Genomic DNA, 13899 nt, shown 5'->3' with positions numbered 1-13899 from the left:
GATCAATAATACAACTCTCAGGTAACTACATAGGACTGGAAGTCATTTTACTTGGACTGAACAAACAAAATCCTTCGATTATGTGTGTTCTTGATAGAGTTTTGGTGTCGAATTCCTGGGAAGATAAGTTCAATCTGACGTCGGTGGTAACTGGCCCGTGGCTTGGATCAGATCACAATCCTCTCATAGTGGACACGGGAGGCAACGTGTCAGGCCAACTAATATTATTTCAGATTTAGTGCTCATTGGCTCCAACAGGAGGGTTTTAGGGAATGGGTGAGAGATAAATGGCCTTCCAGGTTTAAATATGATCCTCTAGATCATTGGCATGTGATCTCAAGTAAATTGAGGAGAGCTATAAAGGGCTGGGTCAGAATTTGGATAGCCAGAGAAGAAAACAAAAGCAAGAAATTATTAGAAGAATTGCCATCTTGGATGATGGGAGTGAGGAAAGAGAACTGTCTCATAGGAGTGGGAGGAAAGATATGCTTTAGATCATACCTTTAACCAGGTGTTGTTAGAAGAGGAGTTACAATGGCAAAAAAGAAGTGGTGAGAAATGGCTGTTAGCTAGGTGACTCAAATTCTAGTTATTTTCACAAATGTGCTAATGGCAGGAGAAGGAAAATGCATATTTCAATGTTGGAGGTGAATGGTCAAGAAGTGGTTGAGCCTGGCAGCCTTAGAGATCATATTACGGATTACTATAAGAGATTGTTTAGGAGTGAAGATGTGGTTGATATGTATTTGGACAGGGACCTTTGGCCGAGTTATCAGCAAATATAGCAAGAAGATAATGAATTTTTGACTAGACCTTTCTCTTTAGAAGAACTTGATGTGGTGATTAAGGAGATGAAAAATAATACAGGCTCCAGGTTCGGATGGTTTTTCAATAGAATTTTTCAAAGCATTTTGGAATATGATAAGAGGGAATATCAAAGAAATGCTAGATAGATTATATGATGGGCAATTGGAGCTATGTAGACTAAATTATGGAGTTATTATTTTGTTACCCAAGGTTAAACTAGCGACTAGTGTCAAACAATTTAGACCGATTTGCCTTTTAAATATAATATAGAAGATTATCACCAAAACACTTACTATAAGGCTCTCAACAGTGGTTGGCAGGGTGGCGAGTAAATTTCAAACAACTTTTATACCTGGAAGAAATATTTTAGAGGGAGTGGTGATCCTACAGGAGGTGATGCATGAACTTAAAGATACAAAAACAAGTGGGGTTATCATCAAGTTGGATTTTGAAAGAATCGTATGATAGAGTTAATTAGAATTTTTAGAGGAAGTACTTCATAGAAAAGGGTTTGATATGAAATGGATTCAATGGATGAATAAAGTTGTTAGAGGGGGGAGGGTGTGCATTGATCAGAATGGTGAAAGAGGGGACTATTTTAGAAGCTTCAAAGGACTCGGACAGGGTGATCCCCTGTCTCCCCTGTTGTTTAATCTTGTAGTAGATGCCCTTTCTGCTATGTTATCGATAGCTTGTGCTGCTGGGATGATTAAGGGGCTTGTACCACACTTAGTTGAAGGAGGGTTAACACACTTACAATATGCTGATGATACTATTCTAATCCTGCAATTTGATTTGCAAACCTTGCGAAATGTTAGAGTGATTCTTTCTTGCTATGAGGCTATGTCAGGAATGAAGATAAACTTGGAGAAAAGTGAGATTTTCTCAGTTGGACTGTCTACTGTGGAGATGAATGTTGCAGCAGAGATGTTGGGATGCAAAAGTGGAGTTCTCCTGATGAAATATTTAGGAATGCCAGTTAGTTGTCACAAGATATCAAAAGCGCAATTGAGCTATGTCTATGAGAAGACAGAGAAAAGACTAGGAACTTGGCAATGTGGGTATTTGTCATCAAGGGGGAAATCCACACTGATTGATTCTTGTCCTGTCTAGCATACCCATGTACACGATGGGTGTGTATCAGTTATATGAAGGCAATTTTCAGCGGTTGGACTCTATTAGATCTAGATTTTTCTAGGAAGGTACAAGTAAGAAAAGGAAGTATCATATGGTTAAGTGGGAAGCTCTAAATAGGCCAAAATAGTTTGGAGGTCTTGATTTATGGATGTCAGAGTTATGAACACTTGTTTACTTGGCAAATGGATTGACAAGCTTGAAAGAGGAGATAATAGTTTATGTTGTAACATATTGAGAAACAAATATCTAGGCCACAAAAGTATTTTTCAAGTCAGAAATAGGAAGGGCTCGCAATTCTGAAAATCTTTGTTAGATGTAAGAAAGTGGTTTCAAATGGGAAGGTGCATTAAGATAAAATCAGGGATGCAAACAAGGTTTTGGAATGATTGTTGGTTAGGAGACTGTGTACTAAAAGTAACTTTCCCTAATCTGATCCACATTGCTGTTCAGTCAAAATTTAGAGGTGGTAGAGGACATGTGTAGAAGGACAGTGGTTTTTAGAGTTTAGAAGGCAGTTGAATGGAATCATGTGGGAGGAATGGAGAAATCTGATGATGTTGTTAGATGAAGTTTCTTTATCAGATGGTAGAGATGAGGTGTTTTGGGTTTTAGAGAGATCTCAGCAATATTTGGCAAATTCACTTTATAATTTGATGACCTTTGGAGGGGTTCAAGATGTGCAGATGATGCTTATCTTGAAATGTAATATTCCTTTGAAGGTTAAAATTTTCTTATGGATGGCCACACATGATAGAATCCAGTGTGGGGTACAATTGAAGAAGAAGAAATGGTCTAGACCGGAAGAATGTTTCAGCTATGATAAACTTGAAATGTCGGACCATATTCTGTTCCAATGCCCCATTGCTATATTCTTATGGTCCTTTTTTCATGAATGTCTCAGTTGGCCGTTGTCGCCAACAAGTTGTTCATCGCTATTCTTAGAGATCTTGACCAAATTTAGAGGAAAAAATAGCAGGTAACTGTTGTTCCTATGTGCAGGTGCACTATCTGGAAGGCGCGCAATGATGTGGTGTTTAATAAGAAGACGATGACTTTCCTGGTGGCAATCATCTACAAGACATTGATGGTGGTGAAATCCTGACGTCCGCTTTTGAAGCCTAAACTGAAGCCTGTGGCGAACGAAATGATAAATCTAGTTGCTTCTAATGCCACTGTGGCAATGTAACTTTGGCATGTGTTTGTCTAAATTGCTTTCTAATGTTTGTCCGAATGTTGGTGGGTTCAAACTTGATGTTTTGGTTTAGAGGTCTGGTGTTAGATCTTTTGCTATGTAGTTAGTAGAGTTCTATGAATGGTTTAGTGCTTAATCTGTAAGCTGGTATCCCTAGCAGGATCTTGGGCTTTCGTTAAGCTTTCAATAAAAGCCGGGTGAATGCCTTTGATCTAAAAAAACATAGACCAAGCACTCCAAGAAAATAAAGTCATTATGGTTCTTGGTTTATAATGTGTGCGCCTTTGATGTAAAATATAAACATAGGAGTACACTAGATTGAAAAAATCTATTTGTAACACTCGTCTAGCTACCTCGGCTCGTTCAAATTCATTTCCATATGAGTGTAAGCACTACAAAAAAGGAATAATATTCTATATACAAAAATGACCACATAGAATTTTGGGAGAGTAAATCTTAACTAATTAGGGCACTACAACAAAAATAGATTTTAGGAGGCATGTCATTTTATTTACATAGGCAGTTAAAAATTGTGCTTGTCTCAAAAGCCCAGGTGATATTCTGAAGTGGTTACTTTATTGACGGAGACAAAAAAATGTGTCTCTCAAAATCGAATTTACGGGAGTATCTCCTATAGCTAAAAAGAAAGAAAGTAAGACCACCATTTCGTGCGACAATCGTCGCTCCGTCGGTCTGCCCCTCCCCTTGCGATACCGCCCGACGTCGTGCGCCACCCAACATCGGTGCGACCAGCACTGCCCTCGCCCTTGTGCCTCATGCAGCCTTGATCGTCGCCCTCACCCTCACCCTTGCCCACCGGCCCCGCTAGATGTCGCACCCGTGCTGTCACCGTCGCCAGCCGCAGCCGCCCTCGCCTGCTGCACCTGCTCTGTGATCCCAGTGAGTCTTGTGGCCACCAAGGCGCAAGGCCACCGGTTCTCAGTGCGGGCCGGCCACCTGACCGCGGGGCTAGGGTTGCGTGCTCACCAACATCCACTCCGCCACCGTCCGCTTGCTCACCGACATCAAGGCCAACCTCTGAGGTACGTTCGTGCATCATCGACCGGGTCTCGCCCTCGATGTTCACTTCCGCGTCCAAATCTAATGAGCTCTGGCCATGAGATCAGTTGTGGTGGGGGCGCAGATGCCGAAGGATTCAGCGGGCATAGCAGGGCGCCATCGCCGAGGACGTCCCTGGATCGGGAGGCCGAAGTGAGTGCCACGGGGTAGGAGCTGGACGTTAAGACGTCATCACCGCATGATGAGCCAATGAGGTATAGGTTCCTATCACTCTACTCGACCAATTCGATGCTACTTCATTCAGTTTGGTGCTCGCCCTGTGTTGGTGGATTGGTGGTATGTGGTGACTGACGAGAAGGTGAACTGGGTGCTGAATCCATCCACTTGAGGTGGAAGCAATTGGGCTATCGTGATGGTGGGATTGGTGGTACATTGTTGCTGACAAAGTAGTGAATTGATCAACTTGTGGTGGAAGTGTTGTTGTTCCAGACAATTGAAATGTTACTCGCTTGTGTCCTTCTTTGTTCTCAGAGTGGTGCACAGCAGAATTATGAAGCTCTGAATTCAAGCTTTGTGGGGCTTAGAAAAGTTGAGACCTTTCAGTTAATACTTGCAGTTACCTTATTACTTATTTTTTTGGGCTTCGTCAATGCTCCAAGGTGTGGATTCCATGGACGCATATGGCTGAGCTGAGCTTCTTCTAAGCATTTTTTTATATGACGAACTTGGGGGAGTTGGGTGTGTTAAACACAGTCAAATGGAACATTCATTTCTCAAGCATACCAATTGAGACAACTTGTTCAACAAAGCTGACCTTTCCTCTAGCTTCAATAGTTAAACAACATGTGTCTGCCATTGAGTAAGATCGTGTTCCTTAGCAAGCATTTTAAATATGTTCATAATTTTCACAATTTCTAGTTAGTTTAGTTTGGGGTATTTTATATCTGTTGGATCTTTAAAAAAATGAGAATTGTGTGTTGATGTTTGAGATTGTTGAAGCCTTGTCTAACCTGAGGGCAGCAACAAAAGGTCTTTTAGTTTAAGCTCTGAATGCTGCAACCTTTTCACTCTTAAAAAAAATCTCAAACACTCAAGTTTTGATTGCTTTTGAGCTTCACTTTTTCTGATTGCTTTTGCATTCCTGTGATGGTAGTGGGATTAGAGCGGAAAAGGCTACCCTTCTTCTGATTGCTTTTGCATTCTATAATGACAGTGGGATCAGAGTTGAAGAAGTCATATTTTTTTCTTTGGCTACTATCCGACAAACCACATTGGCCTCCACATCATTTTTAGTTTTTCATTATTTTTTATTAAGCATACAGTACCTACTAATACTAATTTATTTGGTGGTTATTACAATTCTGTAAAGGCTTTAGCTCCTCTTGGGCAGTTTCAGCGTCCAATGCTAATATAGCAGAACTCCACCAGTGAAGACATTCACCGACAATTTAGCTTCACCCTGTGCATGTTCTTCTCTTCTTTGTCTCATGCAACATCTCCTATACAGCATCTAGGTATTAGTTCCAAGCAGTCAGTTCGATCCCTGGTGATCAGGTAATTTCACCCACCATTGTTTCATAGTCTCAGACTCAATTTGGTTTTAGGCTCGAAGTTTCTCTATTTCAGTTTGATGGAGCTGTGTTAATTATTGTTAACTTTTGTTTTATGTGATGCAAACTAATTTGATCATGCAAGTCTCTATCAATCTAAGTCGGTTGTTCATTGGTCTTTTTATCTTCTTGTCATGAAAATTGACATCATAATTCAGTGGAAATCTTTTGTAAGGTTTCGACTACAACTCTATACAAGAATCCCCATCGGTAATGACAACCAATGCCACTAGAATTTTTTTTACCACTACTTCAGTGGTTCAGAGACATTCTATAATCAGACATACTAATTGGACACAATAGTTTACTATGTGAAAATTTCTGTCAAACAGGTAGATAATAGAGTGATACTTCTTGATTTATGTTTATTATGTTGTTTTATATTAGTGCCATGACCTGCCATAAATAATAGGAATCCCTACTCTCAACATCTAAGGAGTATGGGACACGTTGAAAATCTAGAGGATTACCAGGTCGAGTTGAACCTTGACCAGCGACTTGACCAGAGAACATATAACATGCCACTGACATCAGAGGTGGCCGCTGTCTAGGTTGAGGGGAGTGAGCGTCATGGCCAATTCGAGCATAGTGTTCTCCTGCAAGGGAAGGGTCAGTCTATACACAACATCCGCTCATATAATGCATGCTACGACGCACTGTCATACCTTCTGTTCTTTCCAAGGGGTGAGCTTAGGTGGCACAATTGGATTTCGAAAGTGGGTGTGACTATGGCTCAAGTTGAGCAAGCTCGAGCAATCCACAAAAGGCATGCCGAGAATGGTGACGATGATGATGGAGGTAACTTGAGCTCTTTTCAATAATGCAATATAAACACTTTTCTGTTAATGCATGATACTAATTCGAACAATATCTCCTTGTAGAACCTATTTCGAATACATGTGTCTCCATGTGCGATTACTACTGCTACAAATTCTAGATGCGGCCAGGGATATTTAATCCAATACTCTATGGCCGACTGTCTTTTCCAGTAGTTTGCCGTCGACACCTACATCAAGATTGAGAGCTCATGTTTAGACTACATGAGGAACAATTAGGATACTTTGAGGGCTGACCTATAACAAGGCCTAGTGGATAGCATGCATTCGGGTGAAGGATCTGCTAAGAATGTTGGAAGGCACACTGTCCTATCTTCGTCATTCATCGGAGGACCCCTGTGATATGAGGCGCCGATACATGGATGCAATGGCTCTTGTGCGAAAGTATGGTAAACCTGATATCTTCCTCACAATGACATGCAACCCTAACTGAGATGATATCAAGAATGAATTTTATCCAGGCCAGACACCATAGGACCGCCCAGATCTTGTCACATGGGTCTTCAGAGCAAAGTTAGAAGCGATGAGGAAAATGTTGATGGAGAAAGACATATTTGGGAAGGTGAAGGCCTATGTATATGTAATGGAGTTCTAGAAGAAGGGCTTGCCGCATGCACACTTCTTGTTGATAATGGAATGGAAGTACAAGCTCACATGTCCCGAGCAATATGACATGATTATCAATGCAGAGCTACCAAACAAGAAGAAGTACCCTGAACTCTACAAGATGGTGACAAAGCATATGATGCATGGTCCCTACAGGACGCTAAATCCATACTGTCCATGCATGGTGGGCCACAAGTCATGCAAGAACATGTTACCCATGCCCATTCTATGAGGTAACATCACAGGGAAAGGATTCATACCCCATCTATCAGCGACGCAATGATGGCCGCACGCTAAAAGTTCGAGGCCATTATCTAGACAATCAATGGGTCGTGACTTACAACCCTTGCCTGCTATGTACCTTCAATTGCCATATCAATGTTGAGGCCTATGGAGAGCATTAAATCAATAAAGTATCTATTCAAGTACATATACAAGGGACATGACAGGGCATCGGTGGTGATGAGGGAGGCCGACAAAGCAAACGAGAAAGGGAACATTGATGAGATCAAGCAGTATAGAGATGCCCGGTGGATGATGCCTCCAGAAGCACTACGGAGGATATATGGCTTTGACTTGAGCAAGAACCATCCACCAATATAGCTAGCTGCAGCTTCATCTACCCGACATACACATGGTGGCAATTCATAAATGGGATAAGGTCAAACAGATCGTTAATAGGCCAGGTGTAGAAGAGTCAATGCTGACATCATACTTCAATGCAAACAGGCATCATGAGGAAGCCCGTGGAATCTTGTATTGGGACTTCTCGGAGTATTTTACCTAGCAGTCTGATGGTAAATTCTAGGCAGAAAAGGAAAAACTCCGTTTTCAAGTTGGAAGAGTCATCTCGGCTAATCCCGCTGAGGGAGAATGTTACTTTCTTCGTGTTCTCTTGAACAATGTAGCTGGTGCTACCTCGTACGAACATCTGAGGATGGTTTATGGCGTGCTACTACCTTCATTCCATGAAGCTACAGAAAGGAGGGGTCTAATTGAAGAAGAAAATACACTAGATGAATGTCTAACTGAAGCTACTTTATTCCAGATGCCTTCCCCTCCACGGAGGCTATTTGCAACAATATTGGTATTCTGCGAGCCGCATGATGTGATGGGGTTGTGGAGAAAAACACTACAATGCAATGTCAGAGGACTACAGCCGCAATCATCCATCCCTGGATCTAGTGCAATAAATGGTTTTGATAGACATTAGAAACATGCTGCAGTCTATGGGGAAGGACATAAGGTTATTTCCTCTTCTAGATATTGATCACTCAAATGACAATGCCAGCCATATTCCTCGTGAGATATTTGAGGAAGCTAGCATCGAGCAGAATCCTGAAGATGTGCTATTGTGCGACTCACTCAATGCTGAGCAAAGGTCTGCCTATGATGAGATAATGGCCGCTGTTTGTAGCAAACAAGGTGGGTTGTTCTTTGTGGATGGACCTGGTGGGACGGGAAATACATTTTTCTATAGGGCACTTCTCGCAAAACTATGCAGCTAGGACAAGCTTGCCATGGCGACAGCTACATCTGGAGTCATAGCAGCCATAATGCTAGGCAGGAGGACGGCCCACTTGCATTTCAAGATACCCCTCACTCTTCAAGAGGGCGGTTGTTGTAGCTTCATGAAACAGAGTGGTACTGCCAAGTTGCTGCAACAAGCAACTCTCATAATTTAGGACGAGGCATCTATGACAAAGAGGCAAAATGTGGAAGCACTAGACAACAAACTATGGGATATAATGGGCTAGTCAAATCTATTGTTTGGTGGGAAGACTGTTGTCCTTGGTGGGGATTTCAGACAGGTCCTCCCTGTTGTGCAGAAAGGATCTAGAGCTCAAATAGTCAGGTGCTTCTCTACGAAAGTCATATATTTAGGAATCCATGCTGCCACCTAAAGCTCGTCCACAACATGAGGGCTTAGAGTGACCCATGGTTTGCAGATTATCTGTTGCCCATTGGTGGTGGAATGGAAGAGGTTAACGGAGATGGCAATGTATGGATTCTAGACTGAGATATGTGTCCCTGTACTCTGGCGATGCTGAGAAAGATCTTCATACATTGATTCGACATCATCTTTCTAGATCTAAATGCAAACATGGTGGACAAAGACTACATCACCACCTAGAGCGATTTTATCTACACGTAACGATTGGGTGGACATGATCAATATGAAAATGATTGATATGTTCTAGGGCGGCGAGACAGTGTATCATAGTTTTGACTCCGCGGTTACATGATCCACATAACTACTATCCATTGGAGTTCCTTTCCCTTGATGGTGAAGGTACCACACACCTCCATGAAGTGCTGGAGGTGGGATTAGCATCATCATGGGGCTTCCCACAAAATGGGTTGGCTTGCACCATATTGATAAGCACTGGCTTGAGCTCAAAGGTGGTGTCCCCTAGGTTCACTTGAGGTCCTGTGGCCACGTTAGAAGCCGACGGGGCTGAGAACTCGGAGATCATCTTCTAAGCCATAGCTTCCTTAAGTGGTGGTGTTGAGCATCCTTCCTTGAATGGGTCCAAATTCAAGATGAACCTTTGAGAAGGAACTTGACAACATCTAGTTCTCCTCAACAATAGCTCAAGATCTTCAATGAAATTGCTCGGCAATTGGAAATCGCTCATGCACTGTCTTGCTTCGCAATAAAGAGAAACAAAGACAGGGGTAAGCCCCAACACTAATTGATAACTAAATTGGTGGTAACTTCTGGATTCAATTTTATTAAAATTCATATGCTGATGCTTTCCCTGGCAATGGCACCAAAAATGCTTGTTGATATTTCTTATGTCTATTGGATAATTCCACAAGCGCACAGAATATACCACTAGTAGCATTTCACCCAGGAGTATTCCAAGGTATCGATATTTATTTTATCCCAAGGGAAAGCGGTAGCTAGGAATGATAATAAAAGAGAGATCCTTATAATCATCACAACTTAGTATCACCACAACACCATACTGTCGATGCCCCCATGGTTGTCGTACAGCTCAAGGGCGGCGGGGTCGCTCCCATGGTCTCCTGGGCGTGTGATGTGTGCCTCTCCTGTAGAACCCACCCAAGCAGGCTCAGGGGACTTCATGATTAGACCCTTCATGGCCAGGTGGCATCTTGTGCCCATCGATTTCTAATTGTCTCCACCCAGCGTGTTTTGGTGGGCTAGGCATCTCGGTGGTTGAAGTAGCGGCCACCTTGCGCGCCATCCCCGCTCTGAGCATCTCATCATCATCGTCGTCATCAGAGGGGGACCCCAATACTTGTAGCATGTAGGGCCCTCTCTGATCGCTGATACCGCCCTTGCTGTGGGACGAAGCTCTAGTCTTCCTTCATTTCCTGGCCGGCTCCTCAGCAATCAGGCCATTTCCCACGCATTTTCTCCAAGTGCTTAGGGACTGCCTCCTCTTCCTCGCTAGGTTCGAATGAGTCATCATCCATACTCGGACTTGCTTGATGTTGGGGACTGCTTGACCGCACTGTCAATGGCCATCGGCTAGCTGTCCTATAGGACATTGGAGAAGTACACGGCTCAGGTCTTGCTCACAAATCTTTCAAAGCATGATGGACACACCTCATAACATGCACAATGAGCACTATGAAGAACTGAGCAATTTCTTACCGTTGATGGGGGTTTTATCAAGCTGTACGCTGACTGTTGCCCTCTATTCCTCAAGTTCATCCTAGAAGCGAAGAACTCCCTAGTGCGACATGTGATATCCTCTCCTCAATTCTTCGGGCGCCTCTCGAGTGGTGTCAGCTAACCCTACATACTCGTATGCAGAATGTATCCTCTCTTTGCATGACTAGGTCTATTGGCTGATAAAGTTCAGTGGCCACTCTGATGCCATCTAGATTGATTTCCTCCATAATGTCAGGAGCTCTCGCACCTAGGCCATATCATTACTGCTCTATCTTGCCGACCAGTTCTTGTTAACCACCACATAGCAAGCAAATTCACACGGCATATATGGCTCTAGATCCCTGATGTAGAACCACCTCGAGTTCCATCCCTTTAGAGAAGTGTTGAGCGGACACATTGATGTACCGATTCGCCATTCCATCCCTCAGTTGCACATATACGCTGCCAACCACCTTAGGTGACCTAGGGCCGGCGTATGCCCACAGATTGAAGAAATACCAGAAGACATTGAAGTGGGAGCAAATTCCAAGGAAAGCTTCGCAAAAGTGAATAAAAATGGAGATGTGAAAAATGCTATTCGGGTGCAGGTGGCATAGACTGATGCCATAGTAGCCAACCTAGATCTCGAAGGAAAGGATGAATGGGAATTCCAAATCCATGAAGAAAGTACGCCTTGAAGAGGACGAGCTCATGGGTCATTGGAGTGGGAAATGGCTCAACAGTGGCAGGGCACCACCCAGCGGTCTGCCTATCAGGGAGAATGCCATCGAACACCAACTTGTTGATCTCCTGCCTCTGAGCTCATCGATTTGACCCACTCTTGATTATGGTGTGCCTAGTTTGGAGTCCTTTTCCCTACCGCCAATGCCTCCTTCGAACTCACTGCAGCTCCACTTTGGCGCCATCGGATCAGATCTGGTGTTTGGGAGGAGTTTTGCGATTTGATTTGGTTAAAGCAATGGCGGAGTGGCTCTAGATGTAGAGGCAGGAATGCAAAGAAGAAGAAGCATCGATGAAATGGATGGAGTGCACCACGGTAGGCAGATTTATACAGGTTCGACCCGACCTTTTGTCTTCAGGGTTTTTGGGAAACCGCACTACGCCATGTGGCTCTCGCCCCTCTGAATTCCTTGTAGATCTTCACTAGGCTGATTAAGTGGGCCTTGGGCCATGCTGAAAGGAAGGGCCTGCTTACTAACCTTTCTCCATTTCTTCTCTAAAACGGTTAAGTGCTAAGCACTCTCCATTTTTTTCTCCACGGTTAAGTGCTAAGCACTCTCTATTTTTACTCCATGGTAAGCGCTAAGCACTTTCCATTTTTTTCTCTATGGGTAAGTGTTAAGCACTTTCCAATTTTTCTCCACTGGTCAAGTGCTGAGCACTCTCTATTTTTTCAACACAGTTAGGTGCTAAGCACTCTCCATTTTCTCTCCATGGCTAAGTGCTAAGCACTCTCCATTTTTTCACTATGTTTTTTCATTTTCTTCTAATCGATTCTTGGACCCTGCTACAAGATGATTCTCTATCTTACAGCAGGCTCGGAGAATAAGTGTGTACACTTCACCTAGTGGTGAGTGTGCTATTTATACCTTTAGCTAAGCTTGGGACTAGTCATCTGACCAACTATTTGTTGATACTTTAAATTCTTTGATCCTGTCACCAGGTGTATTCTCCACCTACTGTCAGGCTCGAGGACTACAGTGTATACATTGCACCTTGCAGTGCATGTATTTACAATTAGTGATTTACTATCCTCATCTCTTGACTAAGTCATGGATGGTACTTAGTTAGCCTCTCTGCCAGGTATTAAGAGGCTCCGTACTAGCAAAGTCAGAGATAGTAATCATCTAACTTCGCCAACGGATCCTAAGTGTGTACACTTCACCTAAGGTGAAGAATTTTCAAAATTTAAACTTGAGCTCCTTACATCCTTCTGGCAAAGCCTCACTTGGATGAATCTGAGGTTGGCCTGACCAGTTAAGCTGGTCGGACACTTGTCTCTGCTGATCGGCTTTAAGGCATACTGCTCAAACATCATCAAGATGGCATTGCTCAGCTGAATACAAGGTGCTCAGGGACTAGCTATGGGGGGTACAACCCCAAATACCCATAGGGCGACACATGGGCCACGCTGCTAGGGGTGGTCTAGCCCATAAGATCAAAGCCCACGGTGCTCGGCCTTGCTTAGCGTGCACTGCATGGCAACGAGAAGACATCTTGGCGATGAAGGAAGATCTGATCGGATATATTAGATATGATATTCCTTGTAAACACTTATCATGTAGCCGATTAGAGTTAGATCCAGCCTGACTTGTAACCCTACCCCCAAGCTATATAAGGTGGGTAGGGACCCCTTGAAATTAACTCATAACTAATACAATCCACCAAAGACACAAGACATAGGATATTACGTCATCTCGATGGCCTGAACCTGTCTAAATCACTATCTCTACGCCTGTGTCACCATCTAGTTCCTATCATGCGCACCTCCACCGATCAATCTACTACCGTGGGTATACCCCTCGGTAGACTACTGACCATATCTCATCGATAGTAATTGAAATATGACAGGAAGGTGATGATACAACAAGCTAAGATAAAGATAACTAAAAGATAACTAGTAAGTATAGCTTGGTCAGGAGGACAATGAGTGAGTAAAGAACTCCTATGATCCAAACTTTACCTCTATGAACTTAACTCAGACATAATTGTTATATAATAGATCGCTACCTTACAACATGTATGCTAGGCGATAGGCGAAACAATAGGGAGTGAAACCCTATCCATGGCGGCTATCATGTTATGGTGGCCTTACCTTTTAAGAACTTGCCTTCCACACAGTGGTGGATTTCAGAGACTAGACATGGCTGTCACCTCCTGCTATCTACCACAGCTATCCGTGCGACAAGCCATAACCAAAGGCAAGATAATGTATAAGCACCACACTGACACCTTCTCTCACTACTCTAATTGAGATATCAGGCCAACTAGAGCACCCTATGACAGGCGATGATCGCATACAAGTGTGGGTTACAGGATCAC

The sequence above is a fragment of the Miscanthus floridulus genome, chromosome 12 (assembly GCF_019320115.1).
Source record: "Miscanthus floridulus cultivar M001 chromosome 12, ASM1932011v1, whole genome shotgun sequence".
In the NCBI taxonomy this organism is placed as follows: Eukaryota; Viridiplantae; Streptophyta; class Magnoliopsida; order Poales; family Poaceae; genus Miscanthus; species Miscanthus floridulus.
This window is presented reverse-complemented; position numbering follows the sequence as displayed.